Genomic DNA, 24876 nt, shown 5'->3' with positions numbered 1-24876 from the left:
TTATACACATATTGAAGAGTTATTAAGAAAAGAGGGTTTGGTTCTATTTTAATGTTAAATTCTTTTATTCTGTAAAAAGTGACAAAATATACAGAACAAAACTTTCCCTTTTAAAACTGTTACAAACCCATATTATCACTTATATAAATATTATTCTCTACAACAGATAATTCAGTATATAAGTCCAACAATGTGTGCTAATAGGTAAGCATGAGAATTTTGTATCGGAAAGTCCTTACCATATACTCTGTAGACTCTGCCAACGGTCTGGAAGAAGGAGATTGTGTGAGGGCATGCTTTAGACTCAAATTTCAAAATCATTTTCACCCCTCAACACACAAAGATGGATCCTTCATAGAGATCAAGAACAAAATCTATTTGAGCTCATTGTAAAACTAGAGAAAGTATGGCACCCATGTGTGAGGCACAGTGCTATCCCCAGTGACACTGAATCTTGTGTCATACCAGCCAGCTATCCAAATCCCTGCTCCAAAAAGGAAATGATTCGGTGACTGGCATAAAAATCTGGTCTGTTTGGCACTATGTGATACAATTGAAAGTAACCAGGGAGGATTCCACTGGGTCTTGGGGCAGAAAGTTGGCCCGGTAACTGCTCTTAATGGAACTGGAACACCATAGCAAGAGAGTTTCTAGACCTGAGTACTAAAGAGTTACTTTAGTACTGCCTGTTATGAGGTGCCCTCCGCCCTTGGTCCAGACCTAGCCTCTACACGGCCTCGAACTCGTCCATGCGCTGCTTGGTGTTGCCCTGCCTGATCTATTGCTGCATCTTACTGTTGTGGTTTTGCCTCCATGTACTTGTTGTGGATGATGTCATTGTGGGTCCTCTTATTCTCATCCCGGGCCTGGAGCAACTGGTTGCTCAGAGTCAGCAACTGCCGCTGCACACACTCATTCTTTTCTGCCTCAGTGATCTGCTTCTCCTCCTTGTGGTCATCCAGGATGCCCTCACTAGAGAGCTTAGCGCTGTAGTCCATGGGCTCTGCTCCCTTTTCCTGGGTCCTTTCTGCGCAAGGTAATTCACAGGTTAGTACACTGGAGGTGGTGAGGGTGAGGAAGCTGTCATTAACAGGTGCAGCAACTCCTTGGTCTTCACCAGGTCGTCCTGGACACTCCTCTACCTCTTATTCCTTGCATCTCTACACCTTCTCCAGAAGTGCAATCTTGGCACAGTACTCTGCCAGCTCTGCATCCAGCTGTTCCTGGCTCTTTTACTGATCCTGTGCCTGTCTCTCCAGTTTTTCCTTGGTCCGCAGGGTGACCATGCCGAGTCTCCAGATAGTCAGCCTCCTCCTGGGCTTGCCTCCTCTGTTCCTCCAGCTGGAGGGCCTTCTCGATCTGCTCGGAGAGCGATTTCTCCACCTTCTTGGTCTTCTGCTCATAGTCCTGCAGCCGAAACATCAGCTCCTCTGTCTCCCGGAGCATCTCTTCCTTTTTCTCTCTCTACAGTTTCTCTCCTCTTCTTGGTTTCCAACTGTTGTCGCTCCAGCTGCTTCTGGTGCTTCTCTTCCCAAGCCTGGGCCTTCATCTGCTGCACCTCGATGGTGTCAGGCTGCCAGTGGCGCATGTACAGCTCATGGTTCCCCATGAAAAGCTACAGGATCTGGTCAGGCCGGGAGCATAGAACACAAAGTCAGGTGCCGTCTTGTCGGTGGGCTCGATGACAAACTGCTTGTCGTTCCTGATTTCACTCCAAGGGAAGGCGATCTTTGGGGTCAACTTGTCATCTTTCTCATAAATGTTAAGTCCAAGGGCATCAACTTCAAGCCAAAGGTTTGTTCCTTTCTTGGTTTTGATCTCGAAATAGTTGGTCCCACACATTTCCAGGTCCGGGCAATCGTCAGGTATTCCAGCATAGCACTGTCCTTGAGCATCCCTCGGTGCTCTGGGTGCCGCACCTGGATCCAATCCTCCCACTGATCCCTGCTGAGCTTGTGCTGGTCCAAGACTCTCTGAGGGATCAGTCGCTCAGAGATGAGGTACCCAGACTTGTGCATTTCCTTGTTATAACCTCCGACCTTAGCCTAAACCGCATAGAACCCCAGGAGCTTGGCTATCTCTGAGGGGCAGTAGATCTCACCGCTGAGGATCCCTTCCTTTGATGTGCAAGAAAAAGAGCTTCTGCATGATGTCCCGGATGAGCACCTCAGCCATGTCCTCAGGGTAGAACTTGGCCTGGAATTTGACCTGGACAGGGTTCGCCTTTCGAACCTGCTGTGCAGAGACCTTTTTTATCAAGTTTCAACCAGGTAGGAAATCCTTTATTCTCTACATACTGGAGGCTGAAGTACTACACTTCCAGGAGGTCAATAGTCTTTATCACATGATCTGCTGCTGGATGGTTTGGCTGGATGGCAAACTCCAGCTCTGCATCCATGGGGTCACCTGGACGTTGATTGGCTTGGGCATCTTGGGTGTCTGTTCTGCATGGGTCCTCAGAAAGTTGGCTGGGCGATGATGGTGGAGATGTGCCAGGACCTGCAGGTGGAAGGAAGCCCACTATATTTGAATATTTTTAATCTAAAAACACTATGTGGTGGGAGTGGAAATATTTTTGTCAACCAGAGCACAGCTGCTGTGATTCTCCAAAAATCTTGGAACATCACTTTTTCCTGTAAAAAGAATGGCTAAACACTAAACAAATGGCTGAAGCTTATATCTTTCAGATTCAGCATTTAAATTTGAGATATTTTCCGTAGTGTTCTACAATGACACTTTTTTTTTCAGTTGAAGACTGAATTCAATATTTTTTCTGTTAGAAAGATCAAATTTGGCTAATTGTTCTGATTTCATCAAATACTGGCTACTGGAGCCAATGAGCAGAAGATAATGACAAACAAGGAAAAGTTGCTCAGCAGGACAGTTAGGCAAGCATGAATTAAATCACAGTGAGAAACCACTGCATGTCCAGAAAAGTAGCTAGCAAGATAAGACAGCAGAGATGACAAGAGACAAACAGCAGTTCTAATAAACTCCTGGTGGTGCAACAAACATACAAACAAACAAAAAACTTCTCGGTTTCTTTAAAAGGTAAAATAAGCCAGCAATGTCATCCCTATGTACTCCAGCAGTATCACCTGAAACAAACATTTTCACAAAAAGCCAATCTTCAGGCATGTGGAGAAGAGGTTGGATGCAAGGAAACATGAGGGAACAATTTAAGATCATAATGACTGCAGAGTGTTTTGTATCTGTCATAGTTTATGTAGTACCCAGACACAATAGATTTTTTTTTTGTTTTTCTTTTTTTGTTGTTTTTTGTTTTGTTTTTGTTGTTGTTGTTGTTGTTGTTGTTGTTGTTGTTTTATCGAGACAGGGTTTCTCTGTATAGCCCTGACTGTCCTGGAACACACTTTGTAGACCAGGCTGGCCCCGAACTTAGAAATCCACCTGCCTCTGCCTCCCAAGTACTGGGATTAAAGGCCTGCGCCACCACAATAGATTTTATGAAAAGAATGTAATCTATAGGAAAATAGATGAAACTGGAGATCATTGTGTTACAGAATATAAACCAATTTCACAAAGAAAAATGTTACATGTTTTCTCAGAATTTAGATTTTTAAAAAACAATGAGTGATGATAGCAGAAGTGGGAATATTTGGGAAAAATAAAAGGACATTTATTGAAATGAGTAGAAGTTAACTGAGGGGAAGGAGGTTGGAAAAGGAGCAAAGCATGGTGCATGATAGGAATATATAAATGTCACAATAACATTCATTATTTTGTACAATGAATATAAACTACAAATTTGTAAAATATACTTTTAATTTTATTAGCATATGTTAATTATAAATAATAGTGGGTATTCTTACACTACTTTCATATATATATATACACAATATATCCCTTACCCTCCCTTGCTCCCTTCCCCCTTCTACTGATACCCTTCCTCTTCCAAGCAGTGCATCTGCTTTCATGTCTTTTTTACGTGTGAAACTCAATACATTTTTTATAGTTGTATAGAAGAATTTGGGAATCTTACCAATGTCTATACATGGTGATTTGAATGAAAAATGTATCACAAAGGCTTATGCATTTGAATTTGGTCCCAGGATAGTGGTGCTGTTTACAGAGGTTTCACATCCTAGAACTTTTAGGATGTGAAAACTGGAGAAGACAAACATCATTTGGTATGGGCTTTAAGAACGTATAGCTTCATTCACCTTCAAGTTCATTCTCTCTGCTTTCTTTGTGTGGTTGGAAATGGTATCTCTTGGTTTTTTATTTCAGCAGCCTGACCCCCATGCCTCTCCCACTATTATAGACTCTCACACCATGAAACCATAAGCCAAATTCTTCCATAACTTGTTTTTAATCATGGCATTTTTCCACAGCAACCAAAAGTAATTAATACAATACCACTAAAGAAAATGTTTCTCCCTTCCTCATCAAATATTAATTCTGTATGGATCTTCAGGGAGGAGCTAGGTCTTAGAACTATTCCCCCTTCTGTAACAGGGTGTTGACAGGCCCAATATTCTGAAGGTCTTGGGTAGGTAATCACAGCTACTGTGAGTTCAAGAGTACAACTACGTCATGCCAAGAAGTCAGCATTCCGTACCATACCCTCACCCTTCCTTCAGCTTTTGGCGTCATCTTCCATGATGTTCTCTGGGCCTTAGAGGGAATGACATGAATGTCCAATTTATGGCTGTCCCTTCAATAGTCATTTATTCTTTGAACTTTGACCAGTTATAAATCTCTGCAGTCACCACCCACCACAGCAAAATAAAACTTCCCTGTCAAAAGCTGACATTAACACTATTCTGTGGGCATAAACAGTTATTTTTTAAGCCAATTTGACAGGCACATTATGCCCATTTGGCAAGAAAAAAGCAGGAGCTTCACCACTAATGGCCTCCACCCTCCTTATCTAGAGATTTAAACTGAGTTTATAGAACCAGACATTAAATCCTTCCTATAAATCAAGCCTCAAATCCAGTAATAATGTGATTAGTTACCCCAATAACTGACTTGCCACTATTTTACTAGTGCAGTCATCTTGACTGGCCTATCAGTATTACTGCATACAAGGTCCACAGCTGAAGTATTGGTGAAAATCCTTCCCAACACCCGCATGACACTAATTGCTGTTAAAAGTATAAAAGCTAGCATCAAGAAGGATGTTGTCAGAATAGTTCAAGCTAGATTTCTATATCTCATATGATGGAGAAGCATATGCTGTCTTCTGTCATAATGTCTTACCACCTAGAACAATTATACTTTTAAAGCTGGTGGATCTTGCTTTATATAAGTTTTGCCATAATAAATATGACTGAAAACTTCATTGGCAGAGACAAAGCAGCAAAATTCAGTCAGTATTTTTTCCAGCACCTTCAAGGGAACATTACACTAAATTTGGAGCCTTTGAGCAAAAGATAGCAGGAACTAAGAGCTATTTTTAAAAACAAAAACTAGTAAATTCTTTGGCTGCCAACTTTCCAGAAATTGAAGTGATGAATACCTTTGGTTAGAGAAACAGTTTGAAAGCTCCAATTCTCTATTTTCAGCAAAAATGGAGAAAAAAAAAAAACTTTGAAAAAACCAGGTATGGCAGAACACATACACAGTCCCAGAACTTGCTATGTTGAGGTTTTTTTTTTTTAATTTTTTAAAGACTTTTGAGTCATTGACATTAGATGTAGGTTTCAAGTACTCATTATTATAATCTCAGACAACCAGAACAAGACCATTGAAAACAGTAAGCCTATCTGATTTATCAAGTGAATCTAGACATGGTCTTTGAGAATGGCTCACATGTTAAATTGATTCATTAGAGTTCTATAAAATCCCAAAGTAATATCTTTATTATACCATGGATTTTTAATACTGTGCCAAATAGTGGTCTTCAAAATTCTGAGGCAGTAGGGAATTCTTTATCCTGTAGCACAAGGGTCAATTTTATTTTTAAAGACTTTTTTATTTATAATTATGGAGGTTGTGTATGCACATGTGTTCAGTCCCCATAGATACCATAAGAGGTTATCAGATCCTTTGGATCTGAAATTATAGGTGGTTGTAAGTCACCATATGGGTTCTGGGAACCACTCAGATCTTCAACAATAGCAGTACATACTCTGAGCCATTTCTTGATGTAACAAAATACTATCCTCTGCACATAACAGAGCTGTTATCTTCTTAATCAAAGTTAATATAGTTATCTAAATGATACACTAACAAAATAGGGCCTATTGGCATTCCTTCACATAAAGAAGAGGAATGAGGAAAGTCATTAGCTTTCTGACTAAGATTCCAGCTATTGTGGTCTTCTGCACCTTTCTTCCAGCTGTCCCAGCATTTCAGGAAGGGTTACAGGCATGTAGATTAACTGAAAGGTGAGACTTCATCAATACAGTTGGAGGAGGCCACCACCCATACTGGGATGGAACTTTTCGGTGATCCAACTATTGTGAGGTCATCAGCAGTCACAAGCAAGCTCTCAATGATGGCTCAATAAGTTAGCACAATAAACATATTGGTTCAGTAAGCTAGACCCTCTTTAGGTTAAATAGGTGTTCATTCATGTCTCCCCCATAGAAAGTTAATACAATGCCTATTATTTTCTACCTACTCAAGCCCTTCAAAACTTTTATTATCTGCACAATCATTTTGATCTTCTCAAAGTGTTATTAGTTTTCTCACTTTTTCCAAACTTCATAAATAAAGTTTGACAAATAGTCCCTGAATAATGGGTACTTTAAAGCAATAGCTCTCAACGTTTCTAATGCTGTGGTCTTTTAATATGATCCCTCATGTTGTGGTGACTCCAAACCATAAAATTATTCTGTTGTTCTTTCATAACTTCAATTTTGCTAGTTATGAATCATACAGTAAATATATGATAAATAGGATATCTGATATGTAATCCCAAAGGTGTTTGATGACAAGTTGAGAAACACAGCTTTAAAGTATTGTGGGTTTTAAAAGACTATTTTTAAATCATTTCTATAGTTAGTTTAAAAAAAAAGTATAGATTTCAAAGGTAAATTGTCTTTATTTCTTTTCAATCACACATAGCAAAATGTTCTTGTCTTTCAGACAATCATTATCCCTACAGTATATTATTACATAACAAAAAATTATATATTGGCTTCATACATATTAATCAGGAAGCCACTCATTGTTTGCCTTGCTTTTTATGCCAAGTTTTTCTGGCTATACAAACAACATAGGGGCTGGAGAGATGGCTCAGTGGTTAAGAACACTAACTGTTCTTCCAAAGGTCCTGAGTTCAAATCCCAGCAACCACATGGTGACTCATAACCATCTGTAATGAGATCTGATGCCCTCTTCTGGGGTGTCTGAAGACAGTTACAGAGTACTCACACATAATAAATAAGTAAATCTTTGGGCCAGAGTGAACAGGGCTGGAGCGAGCGGGGCCAGGGAGAAAAGAAAGTGTCTGAAGACACCTACAGTGTACTTACATATAACAAATAAATAAATATTTTTTAAAAATATAACATAGAATATATAATGGACCATTCTTTAGATTAAGAAAGTCCTTGCAAAGTCTAAGAAGTATGATGGTGTTTACCAATGAATGAGTGCTGAATGTGCCTGAGAAGGCATAGCTGTGCATGTACACAGGTGCATGCTTCATGTGTCTGGTTAGTATATACAGGATCCTGACAAGTGTTCTCCCAGAGATAAAATGCATATATAAAAAGGAAAGACCTCTCTATTATGAGTTTAGTACATCATACGTAAGTATTGTTTTCCTTATCACTTTTCTGACAAATCACTAGAGGTCAAAACTAGTGGTTAAAAGTGACTCAACAACTTTATTTCTCAAGGGAGCATGTCTTAAGTACCTGGTCTTAAGCCTTGTCCCTGCCGCACCCCTTCTTACAACCACCCCTTTTCAAGGTCTCAGGCATTTTATGGTCCTGTAAAGAAATTGCATTCTATCTGATGATGGTTGAGATACATATCAGTCATAAACATAAAGTTCTGTACAATCCTCACTTCCTTATATCTTCTTTTTATAACTAGTTTCTTGTCATCGGTGTTACTGAATCATAACTCAAGTGGAAAAAATGTTTCATTTAAAAATATTTTTATATTGTTAGAGAGTTGCATGCTTATTCTGAGTGTTCATAAAACATTTAATTAAAATGTCTGTTATATTGAAAGCAATATTTCATTTTTTCTTGAATTCAACTACATTGTATGCTTATTTGTGTAATCTTAACACTCAACATAATATTTCACCTGTATAATGCAAACAATAATATGTATTGAATGAAAATCTGAGACAATCTATTCTGAAATTTTCTTTCTCTATAATCCAATAGTAGCCCTCATTTTTCATATCAGATAGTTACATCATCCACCTAATTCTCCTTATCCCTTTCTTTCTCTTATATAATTTTGTGCATTCAACACATGACATTATGTCTATCAAATATTAAGAACCATGTACTATTTGTTTAATGTATGAAATAAATAGCAACTGAGAGGCCACAATAGCACCATGTAAATTAGATGTGGAGCTCTCCATAGTCACTCTGATTCTAGTATGTTGCAACCCAGGATTCAAGTGTATCTATAAAATGTCACTAACTTCTGCCATATGTTTCCAAACTAAGATACTGTCTCGGGAAGCTTTCCCTAAGCAATGCAGATTGCAGCTTACAACCTCTAGAAAGTATGCCCCTTTCTTTCTACACTTGTAAAATGTGCCCTATTGCTTCCATTAGCAGGTGTCTAGAATTAACAGGAGTCTTCAACTCCTTCTCAGCCTTCATTCTCTCCGAATTATGGAACATTTTGCACATAATAGTAATCAATTCTGACATTCCAATATGCTTATCACTTTGGTATTTCTTATAGACTTATCTTTTGCATCAGTGAGATCTGCATAACTGTGGCAGACCTAAACTGTGTCTCAAGGTCTTTTCTTCGCTTACTTCAATGATTTAAATGCCTTAGCATTTCTTTAAATGACTTCATACTTCATTTTACCTTCCTGTAGTTACTTGAAGAATAAAACTGAAACTAACTTCAAGGCAGGAAAAAAAAATCTGTACATAATAGACTACTGAAAGGAGAGAAAACCACACATTCTGTATCAATTAATTATCATGGGTTACATGGTTTACAAGGACCTTGAGAAACAGTGCTTCCAAAGTGTTTACAATTCCAGCTACAAGATTTGGGACAGGGAAGTCAAACACCAGAATCTGAAATAGAATTTTTTTTTCTCCTTTTACTATTCCTTTCTTACAAATGTGCCCAAACTGACTGCTAACTCAAAATATTAACAATTAGCTGCAATCAGAGAAAATATATGCTTTTACTCCCAGTTTTGTATAAAAATATCTAAATGGATTTATTTTCTTAGATTTTTTAAATACACTTAAGAATAAAATTTCGCCACAACCTGTTTCCTAAAAGCATCCAGTAATAGTAAGCCAGAGGAAAGACAGTCACCAGAGATAAAATTCATGCAGTAAAGAATGAGTTACAGAACTTTTTAAGAATGCTTTTTCTTACAGTGGGAAAGTAGAAAACACTCTTATGGGATACATCCCAAAAATAAGAAGTATGGTCAAAGATAAAAGTTTATTTTTAATCCTCCAAAGACTAGTGGGCAGTTTGAAAAATATTAAATATAATAAAGAAAATAGCTTACATTTTTAGCCACAGGATATACCATGCTGTTAAGGAAATGTTTCCTTGAGTTTTAATCCCTGTTTTGTTTGCTTTCAGATAATTACTGCAGGATTCACTTAGCTTTATAATTGGAGGTTTTTGAAAAAAAAAAAACTGTTAGATAAAAACGTAATCCTATGAACAGACTAAACTCAAGCTAACCTGTAAGATGAATTTCAAATGCCCCCTTGCTTTATACCATGGTTCCCTCTTCATGCAAGGTTTTCACTATGATTATTAAATTTTCTTGAAAATTTTCATTAAACATGTTCCCTAGTAAGACAACCCACCCAGTATTTTATAATCACTTTTCATACATACTTTATGCTGCTTCTTTACCATCTGTGTCCCTTTTTGATCTTGTTAGACCATGCTATAGGTCTCAGAGATGTAACATGCAGTGAAGTTCTGTGCCATCCCTTGATACTACACTGGCTGGTTTGATGTCAACTTAACCCAAGCTAGAAACATTTAGGAAGACATTATTTGGGGAAATGACTTCATTGGGTTGGTCTTCAGGCAAGACCACCATGCATTTTCTTGGTTGATGCCTGCTGTGGAAAGGCCCTCGACACTGGATCTTGACAAGGTTTTTCTTAAGTATGATTTATCATCGTGAGGAGAACATAAGCACAGGTTCTTCTGTTGGGGATTACCTTTTATTTTAGGACTCAGTGACCAGTGCTATTCTACATTAACATAGTAAGAATAAAAAAAAAAGAACTTTATAAACATCTTTTCAGTGCATATCTTGTGGACATCTGAGTTGGAAAAGGCTGGAATCATAGGTTTCCCACTTCATCTATGTGCTCCTGTGACTGACTTTGTTACTGTTCTAGTTTCCTTTCCATTGTTGTGACCAAATTTGCTAACCAAAAGCACTTTTGAAGAAAAGCATTTATTTCATTTTATAATTCCAAACCATGGTCCATCACTAGAGGAAATCAAAACAGGACTCAAGCCAAAGGCAAAAATCACGGCAGAACGTTTCTTTGTGACCCACTTATCATGCTGAGCTATACTCTTATACAACTCAGAACCATCTGCCTAGATGATGGTGCCACTCAGAGTGGATTAGGCCTCATATGTCAACAATTAAAACACCCATAGATTTACCCAAAAGTTAATTTGATCTAGGAATATCCACAGTTGTAATGTCCCTTAACTGAGGAATGGATATAAAAAATGTGATACATTTACACAATGGAGTACTATGCAGCTATAAAAACAATGACTTCATGAAATTTGCAGGCAAATGAATAGAACTAAAAAATAGCATCCTGAGTGAGGTAACCCAGGCACCAAAGAACACACATAGTATAGACTCACTGATCCATGGATATTAGCCCAAAAGTTCGGAACACCTACAACTCACAGACCATATGAAGCTCAAGAAGAAGGAACAGCAAAGTGTGGCTATTTCGATCCTACTTGGAAGGAGGAACACAATAACTATGGGAAGTAGAGGGACGGAGGGATCTGGAAGGATGAGTGAAGGGGAAGGATAAAGGGGGCAGGACCAGATGTCAGATGAGACAGGAGAAGTTCAGGAAATTAAACAGAGGTGTGTAGCTGTGAAGGATGGAGAAATGCCGGGAAACAAGAGGTTTCCAGGACCCGACGGGGATGACATTAGCCAAAAATCCAACACAGGAGAGATAGAACCTGTGGAGACCATATCCAGTAGATAGGTACATCCCCCTTTTGAGGGATGGGGCCACCCACCCGTCTCAAAATTCTTAATCCAGAATTGTTCTGTCTAAAGAAAAGACAGAGAGTGAGTGGAGTAGAGACTGAAGGAAAGGCCATCCAGAGACTGCCCCACCTAAGGATCCACCCTATCTGCAGTCAGCAAACCCATACACCATGGCTGATGCCAAAAAGTGCTTTCTGACAGAAGCCTGGTATAGCAGTTCCTGGAGAGGCTCTGCCAGTGCCTGACCAGTACAGATGTGGATGCTCTCAGCCAACTATCAGACTAAGCACTGGGACCCCAAGGGAAGATTTAGGGGAAGGATTGAAGGAGCTGAAGGTGACTGCAATCCCATAGGGAGAACAACAATATCAACTAAACGGACTACCCAGAGATCCCAGGGACTAAACCACAAACCGAAGAATACACATGGAGGGACCCGATGGCTACAGCAGCAGATGAAGGAGAGGATTGCCTTACCACATCAATGGAAGGGAAGGTCCTTGGTGTGTGTGTGTGTGTGTGTGTGTGTGTGTGTGTGTGTGTGTGTGAGAGAGAGAGAGAGAGAGAGAGAGAGAGAGAGAGAGAGAGAGAGAGAGAGAAAGAGAGAGAGAGAGAGACTGTCTTCTCAGGTAATTCTAACATGTGCCAAACTGAAAGGTAAAGTAACTATTACAGCTATGTACCTTAGACCCACATCAGTATAATTTGCATATCCAGAACTATGGGCATTACTATGGTAGAATAAATGGTATTAGTGGTTTCCTTCAAACATCTATTACAGAGAAGAAGGGCATGTCTGTGGCAACAGACAACTTTTTATTTAAGAAATCTTAACTATGCCATTCAACACTCCTCAGAAATTATATTTTTCTAAAGTTTTTCATCCAAATTCATAAATGGGAAATATAGGAACAATAAAAGGAAGGGAAATATTTTTAATGTAAATGTCCTATCTTAAAGTCTCCACAAATAGTCTACGGCCAAACCACCCTGAATGTGCTCCATCTCATCTGATCTCGGAAGCTAAGCAGGATCAGGCCTGGTTAGTACTTAGATGGGAGACTGCTTGGAAATACCGGGTGCTGTAGGCTTAAAAAGAAAAAATTCTCCACAAATAATGCCACAAAGATCTTTACTTTATAACAAACATTTGATGAGTCCCCAGCCTTATATATGAGTAATATTCTTGGTTTGTGGAACGGTTTTATGGTACACTGCTGCCTTGGCCAAAATCTTTAGCTTGTAACACTTGAACCAGTGGAAAAAGCTCAAACGCATCCCTGGTCATTTCAAACATAACATTTACTTGCTCTTGATATTTATGTGTTCATAAACTGAGGAATAGCAAAAAAGTCCCCTGAGCAGCCAAGTGATAGCCTTCTTCTGGTGGCTGAAAGGATAATGCCTATGTGATTCTTATTTTCAAATATTATAACAAAGAAACATGATATGGCTAAAACGTTTTCAATCTAGAGCAAGAGAAATGGTTCAAAATGTAGGAACAATATTTAATCATGAGTACTTGAATTCAAATTCCAGAACTCACATGAAAATCTGTATTTGTGCACCTTTGAATCTGTGATTCCAGCACTGGGTGATGCAGGGACAAAATTACTTGCTTGAACTGAATGGCTGACAGCCTAAGCCCGGTTTAGAGAGAGATTGTAGTTCAATAGAATAAAGAATGATAAAGCAAGACCTCCAACACATTCCTCTGGTATCTTACCAACAAGCACAGCTACCACACACACAACACTGTTTTGTCAATGTCCAATCCTTTCTCTCATTCTAAGGTAATAAGACACAAATATATTGAGCTTCTGTGAATATATTTCACACAGATTTTAATGCCATGTTCATACTCTGGGATGCTTCTATACTGAACAGTTTCTAGATTTTTATGAATTGGTTGAAAATAATATTTAAGACTTCAAAGTGAATATATAATGAAAGAGAAATTGAACAACAATCAGTCTGCTCAGAAATTTCCAAGAAGAGGACGAGGTAATATATCTAGACTCCTCATCCATCTGAGCATCAAGTGTTTATTAGGCAAACAGGGTGTTCCAGGAAGGGAAAATAGATCAAATGGCTTTCACTAAAGCACTATAAATCATAGTTTATTTTCCTGATCCTTAATTAGCACAATTAAAGAAGAAATCACCACCACTCCAGAAGATTCATTTATTAAACATTCATTTTTTTCTTGATGTAAGAAAATACGTAATATTTTATCTCCAGTGACTCTCTAAGGAAGGTCCACTAAGGAGCACACAGGTTGCAGAAGCAGCAGAGCAGCTGGGTGGGGTCCTGTGGACCTACATCTGCACCCAGGAGGTGGAGCTGATCCTCAGCACACAGTAATAATGGGAGATTTCAACACCCCAATCTCATCAACGAATAGATCATGTAAACAGAAACTAAGCATAGACATGGGGAAACTAACATAAGTTATGAAACAAATGGATTTAACAGATATCTATAGAACATTTTATCCTAAAACAAAAGGATATAACTTCTTCCCAGAACCTCATGGTAAATTATCCAAAATTGATCATATAATCAGTTATAAAACAGGCATCAACAGATGCAAAAATGTTGAAATAATTCCATGCATCTTATCAGATCACCATGGACTAAGGATGATCTTCAATAACAACATAAATAATAGAAAGCCCACATATACATAGAAGCTGAACAACACTCTACTCAATGATAACTTGGTCAAGGAAGAAATAAAGAAAGAAATTAAAGACATTTTAAAGTTTAATGAAAATGAAGCCACAACATATCCAAACTTATGGAACACAATGAAAGCAGTCCTAAGAGGAAAACTCCTAGCTCTGAATGTCTCCAAAAAGAAAATGCTGTAAATGGCATTTTAAACTTTGCGACACTTTCTCTTTACTATGAATCTGTTTGGTATGTTAAAATTCACACAAAAACAGAACAATAGTAGACTGGAAAGACTTTTCAAGTAGAGATGGGAAGCTAAAGGAAATTTTATGCACTTATTAGTTGTTAATTCTATTTATTTATTTATTTATTTATTATTAGATGTTTTCTTTACATACATTACAAATGCTATCCCGAAAGTTCCCTATACCCTCCCTCTGCCCGGCTCCCCAACCCACCCACTCCCACTTCCTTGCCTTGGCATTCCCCTATTCTGGGGCCTAGAATCTTCTCAAGACCAAGGGACTCTCCTCCCACTGATGGACAACTAGGCCATCTTCTACTACATATGCATCTAGAGACACAAGTTCTGGGGGGTACTGGTTAGTTCATGTCGTGTCTCCTATAGGGCTGCAGACCCCTTCAGCTCCATGTGTGCTTTCTCTACCTCCTTCATTGGAGACCCTGTGTTCCATCTAATAGATGACTATAAGCATCCACATCTATATTTGCCAGGCACTGGCATAGCCTCACTAGAGACAGCTATATCAGAATCCCATCAGCAAAATCTTGTTGGTATATGCAATAGACTCTGGATTTGATGGTTGTTTATACGATGGATCCCCAGGTGGGACAGTCTTTAGATGGTACTTCCTTCAGTCTCACCTTCGAACCTTGGCTCTGTAACTCCTTCCATGGGTATTTTGTTCCCCATTCTAATAAGGAACAAAGTATCCACACTTTGGTATTCCTTCTTCTTGAGTTTCATGAGTTTTGCAAATTGTATCTTGGATATTGTAAGTTTCTGAACTAATATCAACTTATCAGTGAGTGTATGTCATATGTGTTGTTTTGTAATTTGGTTAACTCACTCAGGATGATATCCTCCAGGTCCATCCATTTGCCTAGGAATTTCAGAAATTCATTCTTTTTAATAGCTGAGTAGTACTCCACTGTGTAAATGTACCACACTTTCTGTATCCATTCCTCTGTTGAGAGACATTTGGGTTCTTTCCAGCTTCTGGCTATTATAAATAAGGCTGCTATGAACATAGTGGAGCATGTATTCTTATTACCAGTTGGAATATCTTCTGAGTATATGCTCAGAAGCAGTATTAGTGGATCTTCCAGTAGTACTTTGTCCAGTTTTTTGAAGAACTGCCAAACTGATTTCTAGAGTGGTTGTACAAATTTGCAATCCCACCAGCAATGGAGGAGTGTTCCTCTTTCTCCATATCCTCGCCAGCATCTGCTGTCATCTGAGTTTTTGATCTTAGCCATTCTAACTGGTGTGAGGTGGAATCTCAGGGTTGTTTTGATTTACATTTCCCTGATGATTAAGGATATTGAACATTTTTTCAGGTGTTTCTCAGCTATTCAGTATTCCTCAGTTGAGAATTCTTTGTTTAGCACTAAACCGTATTTTTAATGGGGTTATTTGGTTTTCTGGGATCCAATTTCTTGAGTTGTTTATATATATTGGATATTAGTCCCCTATCTGATTTAGGATTGGTAAAGATCTTTTCCCAATCTGTTGGTGGCCTTTTTGTCTTACTAACAGTGTCCTTTGTCTTACAAAAGCTTTGCAATTTTATGAGGTCCCATTTGTCATTCTTGATCTTACAGCACAAGCCATTGGTCTGTCCAGGAATTTTTCCCCTGTACTCATATCTTTGAGGCTCTTCCCTACTTTCTCCTCTATAAGTTTCAGTGTCTCTGGTATTATGTGGAGTTCCTTGATCCACTTAGACTCGAGCGTTGTACAAAGAGATATGAATGGATTGATTCCCTTTCTTCTACATGATAACCACCAGTTGAGACAGCACCATTTGTTGAAAATGCTGTCTTTTTTCCACTGGATGGTTTTGCTCCTTTGTCAAAGAACAAGTGACCACAGGTGTGTGGGTTCATTTCTGGATCTTCAATTCTATTCCATTGATCTACTTATCTCTGTCACTGTACCAGCCCTATGCAGTTTTTATCACAATTGCTCTGTACTACAGATTGAGATCAGGCATGGTGATTCCACCAGAGGTTCTTTTATTGTTGAAAAGAGTTTTTGCTTGCCTAGGTTTTTTATTATTCCAGATGAAATTGCATATTGCCCTTTCTAACTCTATGAAGAATTGAGTTGGAATTTTGATGGAGATTGTATTGAATCTGTAGATTGTTTTCAGCAAAATAGCCATTTTTACTATATTAATCCTTCCAATCCATGAGCATGGGAGATCTTTCCATCTTCTGACATCTACTTAGATTTCTTTCTTCAGAGACTTGAAGTTTTTATCATACAGATCTTTCACTTCCTTAGTTAGAGTCACACCAAGGTATTTTATATTATTTGTGACTATTTTGATGGGTGTTGTTTCCCGAATTTCTTTCTCATCCTTTTAATCTGTTGTGTAGAGAAGGCCACTGGTTTGTTTGAGTTAATTTTATATCCAGCTACTTCACTGAAGCTGTTTATCAGGTTTAGAAGTTCTCTGGTGGAATTTTTAAGGTCACTTATATATACTATCATATTGCAAATAGTGATATTTTAACTTCTTCTTTTCCAATCTGTATCCCCTTGATCTCCTTTTGTTGTCTAATTGCTCTTTCTAGGACTTCACATACTATATTGAATGGGTAAGAAGAAAGTGGGCAGCCTTGTCTAGTCCCTGATTTTAGTGGGATTGGTTCAAGTTTCTCTCCATTTTGTTTGATGTTGGCTGGTTTTCTGTATATTTCTTTTATTATGTCTAGGTATATGGCTTGAATTACTGATCTTTTTCAGACTTTTATCATGAATGGGTGTTGGATTCTATCAAGTGCTTTCTCAGCATTCAAAGAGATGATCATGTGGTTTTTGCCTTTGAGTTTGTTTATATAGTGGATTACACTGATTTATATTAGACCATCCATGCATCCCTGGGATGAAGACTTCTTGATCATGATGGATGATCATTTTGTTGTGTTCTTGGATTCCGTTTGTGAGAATTTTATTGAGTATTTTTGCATCAATATTCATAAGGGAAATTGTTCTGAAGTTCTCTCTCTGTTGGGTCTTTATGTGGCTTAGGTATCACAGTAATTGTGGCTTCATAGAATGAATTGGGTAAAGTACTTTCTGTTTCTATTTTGTGGTAGAGTTTGAGGAGAATTTTGATAGGGTATATGGGACTATTTCAATCGTTAATCTAATCCTGATTTAACTTTGGTACCTGGCATCTGTCTAGAAAATTGTCCATTTCATCCAGGTCTTCTAGTTTTGTTGAGTATGGGCTTTTGTAGTAGGATCTGATAATGTTTTGGATTTCCTCAGATTCTGTTGTTATGTATCCCTTTTCATTTCTGATTTTGTTAATTAGGATACTGTCCCTGTGCCTTCTAATTAGTCTGGCTGAGGGTTTATCTACCTTGTTGATTTTCTCAAAGAACCAACTCCTGGTTTGGTTGATTTTTTGTGTAGTTCTTTTTGTTTCCACTTGGTTGATTTCAGCCCTGAATTTTATTATTTTCTGCCTCTACTTCTCTTGGGTGAATTTGCTTCCTTTTGTACTAGAGCTTTCAGGTGTGCTGTCAAACTGCTCCAGTATGCTCTCTCTAGTTTCTTTTTGGAGACACTCACTTTTGTTTTAGGATAATATATTCTGTAAATATCTGTTAAATCCATTTGGTTTATAACTGCTGTTAGTTTCCCTGTTTCCCTGTTTAGTTTCTGTTTCCAGGATCTGTCCATTGATGAGAGTGGAGTGTTGAAGTCTCCCACTATTATTGTGTGAGGTGCAATGTGTGCGTTGAGCTTTAGTAAAGTTTCATTAATGAATAGGGATGCCCTTGCATTGGGAGCAAAGATGTTCAGAATTGAGAGTTAATCATGGCAGATTTTTACCTCTGATGAGTATGAAGTGCCCCTCCTTGTCTTTTTTGATAAATTTGGGTTGAAATTCGATTTTATTTGATATTAGAATGGCTACTCCAGCTTGTTTCTTGTGACCATTTGCTTGGAAGATTGTTTTCCAGCCTTTTACTCTGAGATAGTGTCTGTCTTTGTCCCTGAGGTGGGTTTCCTGTATGCAACAAAATGTTGGGTCCTATTTATGTAGCCAGTCTGTTAGTCTATGTCTTTTTACTGGGAAATTGAGTCCTTTGATATTAAGAGATATTAAGGAAAAGTAATTGTTGCTTCCTTCTATTTTTGTTGTTAGAGTTGGCATTCTGTTTTTGTGGCTGTCTTCTTTTAGGTTTGTTGAAGGATTACTTTCTTGCTTTTTCTATTGTATAATTTCCCTCCTTGTGCTGGAATTTTCTCCTTTTTTATACTTTGAAGGTCTGGGTTCATGAATAGATATTGTGTGGATTTGGTTTTGTCATGAAATACCTTGGTTTCTCCATTTATGGTAATTGAGAGTTTTGCTGGGTATAGTTAACTGGGCTGGCATTTGTGTTCTCTTAGGGTCTGCATAACATCTGTCCAAGATCTTCCGGCTATCATAGTTTTTGGTGAGAAGCCTGGTGTGATTCTAATAGGTCTGCCTTTATATGTTACTTTGCCTTTTCCCCTTACTGCTTTTAATATTCTATCTTTATTTAGTGCATTTGGTGTTCTGATTATTATGTGCCAGGAGGAATTTCTTTTCTGGTCCAGTCTATTTGTAGTTCTCTAGGCTTCTTGTATGTTCATGGGCATCTCTTTCTTTTGGTTAGGGAAGTTTTCTTCTATAATTTTGTTGAAGATATTTACTGGCCCTTTAAGTTGAGAATCTTCATTCTCATCTACACCTATTATCCTTAGGTTCAGTCTTCTCATTGTGCCCTGGATTTCCTGGATTTCCTGTTTTGAGTTAGAATCTTTTTTGCATTTTGCATTTTCCATTTTCTTTGATTGTCATGTACATGTTTTCTATAGAATCTTCTGCACCTGAGATTCTCTGTTCCATCTCATGTATTCTGTTGTTGATGCTTGCATCTATGACTCCTGATTTCTTTCCTAGGATTTCTATCTCCAGCGTTGTCTCCCTTTCGGTTTTCTTTATTGTTTCTACTTCCAATTTTAGATCTTGAATGGTTTTGTTCAATTCCAAATTGGTCGTGTTTTCCTGTAATTATTTAACGGATTTTTGTGTTTCCCAATTAATGAGCTCTACCTGTTTGTCTGTGTTCTTCTGTATTTCTTTAAGTGAGTTATTGTTGTCTTACTTAAAATCCTCTACCAGCATCATGAGATATGACTTTAAATCTGAATCTTGCTTTTATGGTGTGTTGGGGTATCCAGGACTTGCTGTGTTGGTAGTACTGGGTTCTAATGATGGCTTGCAGTCTTGGTTTATGTTAGTAAGATTTTTATGTTTGCCCTTCAACATCTAGTAATCTCTGGTATTAGATGTTCTCAGTGTCTCTGGCCAGAGATTGTTCTTCTTGAGTGTCTGTTAGTCTCTGTCAACACTCCTAGGAGACCAGCTCTCTCCTAAGTCCTGGGGGTCAGATCACTCCCTGTAGGGAAGCTCTCCTCTGTCTGGGAAGGTGCACAGAGGTCTGAATATCAGCTCTCCCTCCGGCCTGAGGATGAAGGCCCAAAGGGACCCTGTCCAAGAAGCTTTGTTCCTTCTGATGCCTGTACCTCTCCTCATGGAAAAGCCTCAGAGAGACCCTGGATAGAAAATGGTGGGTTGGGGAGCAGGGTGAGGGAAGGGTATAGGGGATTTTCGAAGTAGCATTTGAAATGTAAATGAAGAAAATATCTTTCCAAGACTTTTATCATGAAGGGGTGTTAGATTTTGTCAAATGCTTTCTCAGCATCTAATGAGATGATCGTGTAGTTTTTTTTCCCTTTGAGTTTGTTTATATAGTGGATTACCTTGATGAATTTCCATATATTGAAGAATTATAACCGAGGAATACCGAATGGCTAAAAAAATGTTCAACATCCTTAATCATCAGGGAAATGCAAATCAAAACAACCTTGAGATTCCACCTCACAGGAGTCAGAATGGCTAAGATCAAAATCTCAGGTGACAGGAGATGCTGGTGAGGATGTGGAGAAAGAGGAACACTCCTCCACTGCAAGTATCCCCAGAGCTCATGTCTCTAACTGCACATGTAGCAGAAGATGGACTTGCTGGCCATCATTGGGAGTAGAGGACCTTGGTCTTTCAAAGATTATATGCTCCAGTACAGGGGAATGTCAGGAAGTGGGAGTGAGTGGGTTGGGGAGTAGGGCATGGGGAGGGTATAGGGGACTTTTGGGATAGCATTTGAAATGTAAATTAAGAAAATAACTAATAAAAAATTGGAAAAAGAAAACAAAATTCAATGTCAAGAAAAAAAAAGAAAGAAAGAAACTGATAGAGCACTTGAACTCACTCATCTGTAGAATATAAAAAGTCACATGTGGTATTTAGAAGAGCTGATCTAGAGAGTCAAGTGGTCAAGTGGTGAATACCAATTATACCATACCATAAGGTACATAAAAATAAAAACATCGTGTTGTACATGATAATTGTGTATAATTTTAATTGTCAATTAAATTTACTTTTTGACTGCATGTGGTTTGAGAGGAAAAAGCAAAAAATAAAATAGTAATTTAATAACAAGATTCACTTGAAAGGAGCCTTTGTTTTTATAACTGAGTTCTGAAGTTATATACTAGAAGCAAAGGCATTTGGCAAAGAAGTCTCTAGTTTTCTAAACATAAAAAAAAAACTATAAACAAAAATCCATAAATGATCAGATCATAGTCTCTTGGAAATCCCATCATACGTGACACCTCAGGAAATGGCACAGAAGAAAGACATATTTTGGGGAGAGATAATGCAAAGAAATGGGGAAACAGGTCAGTGACAGCCTGTAACTGTCTTCCAACCCTCCCCCAAAGATGCCTTCTTGGCCAGAAGTGGAGGAGGCATCAGACACTCTTCAGATTATGCCAGAATCCTACACCAAACTGGAACCAGACAGGCACTGGAGCAAAAGCTGCCTGTTCACCTGCCAACATTTACCTCAGTGTGAACCTGTCAAGTAAACTTGCCAACAAAACTTTAAGAGAATAATTTTAGCAACAGGGTGATAAGAAAAGTCTGCATAAGGATTAAAATGGATATATCTAGAGAGCACCTAAGATTCAAGAGCTTAATCATGACCTATGTTCCACAGTAGCAAACAGCCTTTCCTCGGCTTTCAGTCCCAGGATTAAATCACCAATCATATCACAAGATGTCATTGATGCCACTTCCCACCTAGAAGCAGCAAAGTGGAAAAGAAATCCTAACATTAAAAGGAAAGAACAGCCATAACATAGATGTAGAAAATATGACATAGCATCTTACTTATTTAGCCTTGCATTCCTCTCAACTACATGCCTTGCTAAAATAAAGGGGTAAAAACATACTTACTTATTTACTGCAAAATGTAATATCATCTTTCTATATAAGTGAGAGTCTGTAAGAGATCACTTGAGATGGTGGCCTCAGGTTGGATGCATAAGGAATTTCAAATGGGAAGCCCTTATTTATGCAATGCAATAAAGTATTAAGTTAATCAAGTATCATAAATTTTTTTCTTCAGACTCCATAGAACCAACACTGCATTGGTGATCAGGGGTTTTAACCTGCAGCTTCACAGGAAGGGAAATATACTGACAGTTATATCCAAAATATCTTAGCAGCAAAACAACCTTCAAAACTATTCCTGTCCTGATCTTGATATACTGTCTCCCAGAAGCATGCATAGTATTAAGGATGTCTAGTTCCTCAGAAATGGCATGCAACCTGTTAGCTTCAACCCAAGGCAGTTGCAAAGCAGTCTTTGGACTTAGCTACAGTACCTGTTTCCTGTGCACCTCTCAACTCATCCCTATTGTTCCACGTGCTCTGTTGTGCCCTTTTAAGCATGTGTGTTTATTCATTCCTCTTTAGAGAGTGGAGACTAGGCTTGAGAATTCCTCCAGATAGCCTCTATGTTGGTCTGGACCACTATTATAAATCTCAACCCCTAGACTAGAATGAAAACTCTGTGTCCGTGGCAGAAAAATTACATTGTTAGGTCAGCATATTCTTCCCTTTTCCATATTTTGCTTTTGTCTTTCACTCTTATTAAGCTTAATAACCAACACCACATCTAACTTTTTAAAACTTTTATGTATACCAAAAATTAAAAGTCAAAGGAAAAGGGCAGACACACAAAAAGTGTGATATCTCCAATCTGAGCCAAATTCCTAAAAGGTTAGCCCATTAAATGGCCAAGAAAAATAAGACAAAATTGGTGCAAACTTCATTTTCAAAAGTTCTCACAGTAGTTTTATAAGTGCCTAGAGGGATGAGTTAACCTTGGTTGTGTCTTGTTTAATTTGGCCATTTGGAGAGCTAACTCTTTTCGGGCTTGGCTCTGATTGCAGATGTCACACCTCTACATGTCTGGACTTGATTCTTCACTTGCCTTTTTTGGTGTACAGTAAATGTTTCTGATTTGGTATCATGCTAAAAGAATTTGTAAGTGGTTTCTTTGCTCAATGTCTGAATGGATTGGGGTCAGGTGTGTTGGTTGGTTTCCACTGTTAAATTATTTCACACCCCTACACTCTGTATAATAGCCACAATCCCAGATTTCATCTTCCATGTGGGAGGTCAATATATTCTGTGACATGCATTGAAAAAAGAAAATTTACACATTGCACTTACACAACTAACTAGAAAATATAAATGTGTTTCCTTAGCCATGAATTTCTAGTTAGCATTTTTACTTGAGAAGCAGCAATTAACTAACCTACCAAACAATGCAAAAATCATTATTACCATGAGTTTGTTCATTTATGAAATGGGTGGGCCACTGCTTATCACATAATCACTGTGTTTATGGTTGAGGATGAAGAAATTAAATTGAGATAAACTCTTTATGGAAATTCACTGCATTTGCTGTTTCTCCTCACCAAAAAGTATTAAATACAGCCTACAAATAAATATGATATAAATTAGAAGAGATAAAAAAGAAAACACAAAGAGTCATAATTTAAATGAGGAAGAAAAATGTGAACTATGGATCATCAACTCAGAAATTCATGTATCCCAACCTACTACATCCATAACCATAAGGCTCTTAACATAACCAAAAAACATGGTTTATAATCATTCTTCCTCATAAGGTTTTTGAAAAGATCACAGAAAGATATGGATATAAGAAATATCATGCAGATTAAAAACACCAGTAAAGTATTAGATAATAAAATGCTATACTGTAATGTGATCACGACTATTTCGAGCTCAGAGAGAGAGGGGATCTTTACAAACTAGAAAAAAACTGAAAAATCACCATAGCATCTGAAACTTGAGATGGGCTTTAAAGAATCTGTTCAATTTGAAAAAAGTCTTCTGTATAACAAGTTAAGAAAAGGTCTTGGATGATGAAGAATGTTGGCAGGCAACAATTGCAGAAACATACAGGTAATTGTCATTTCATGCTAAGAGGACCATTGACAGTGAGAATCAGTGAAGTTACACACCAAGGACTGTTGCTGGATATTTGATTACACTGAGATTATGTTATTTAGTGGAAAAAAGTTTCTACTTGTGGTGCAGCCTAGCCCTTAGCATAGACCTTTAAACCCTATGCCTAGAATATATACAAGCCCTTAGTATACAACTTAATCCCAAACAATGAGGGTAAAGTTAATTTGTGGAAGCACCCATGCTTAAAAATTATCTATAATTTTTAAGTAGACAAAGTGACAAATCAGGGAAAGATTTGGGAGAATATGATATGCCCAACTCTCAGGAGAAGAGAGAGGAAAGAAAAGTTACATAAGAGGGAACAGCACAGAGGATGAGAGGAGGAGGCAATTTTACCACGAGAGTTTTACAGAGATGGATAGAAGAGAGAACAGGCTGGACACCAGGGAAAACAGAATGAGTCAGAGACTGTGAAGAAGCCAGAAGATTATACCAGATTACCAGAGTTAGCTTGAGGCCAAGCAGAGCAAAAAATTGGAGTCTGAAAGAGAATCCCAAATTGAATCAGTCAGTTTTGAGAGGACTTTGAATCAGACAACCATACATCAGAAAGAACTAGGAAATAGTGAGCTTAATCAACAGTAAGTCACAGATGCTGAAAATACTGTAGGCCTAGATTAGATTGTACAGAGGCTAAAAGCTTCCAGGAGGATGTCTAGGTTAGCAGATAGAGGCAATAATCCTCAGAGATATTCACCTCAGTCAGGTGAATAAAAGATGCTTTAACAAAGGAGAAATAGAAATGAGGCAACGGAGATGGAAGATATGATCCATCTTATGAACAAAATTTCTATGAAACACATTCACATACAGAATCCACACTCATATATTAAAGTCCTAATTAATAAAGATGATATTTTAGTCACAAATAATATAAAATACCTTGGTGTGGCTCTAATTAAGGGAGTGAAAGATCTATATGATAAGAACTTCAAGTCTCTGAAGAAAGAAATCAAAGAAGATCTCAGAAAATGAAAAGATCACCCATGCTCATAGATTGGCAGGATTAATATAGTAAAAATGGCTATCCTGCTGAAAGCAATCTACAGATTCAATGTAATCCCCATCAAAATTTCAACTCAATTCTTCACTGAGTTAGAAAGGGCAATTGTCAAATTCATCTGG

The 24876-nt window shown here is 38.0% G+C and overlaps 2 pseudogenes; one reads left to right on the top strand and one right to left on the bottom strand.

The window, feature by feature from the left end:
* Positions 731-2427, bottom strand: Gm5739 (predicted gene 5739; annotated as a pseudogene).
* n-R5s93 lies at positions 12347-12465 on the top strand (annotated as a pseudogene).
* Positions 12466-24876: the final 12411 nt, after the last annotated feature.

The sequence above is a fragment of the Mus musculus genome, chromosome 8 (assembly GCF_000001635.26).
Source record: "Mus musculus strain C57BL/6J chromosome 8, GRCm38.p6 C57BL/6J".
Classification (NCBI taxonomy): Eukaryota; Metazoa; Chordata; class Mammalia; order Rodentia; family Muridae; genus Mus; species Mus musculus.
The sequence above is the reverse complement of the archived record's forward strand: the minus strand, read 5'-3'. Positions and strand labels throughout refer to the sequence as shown.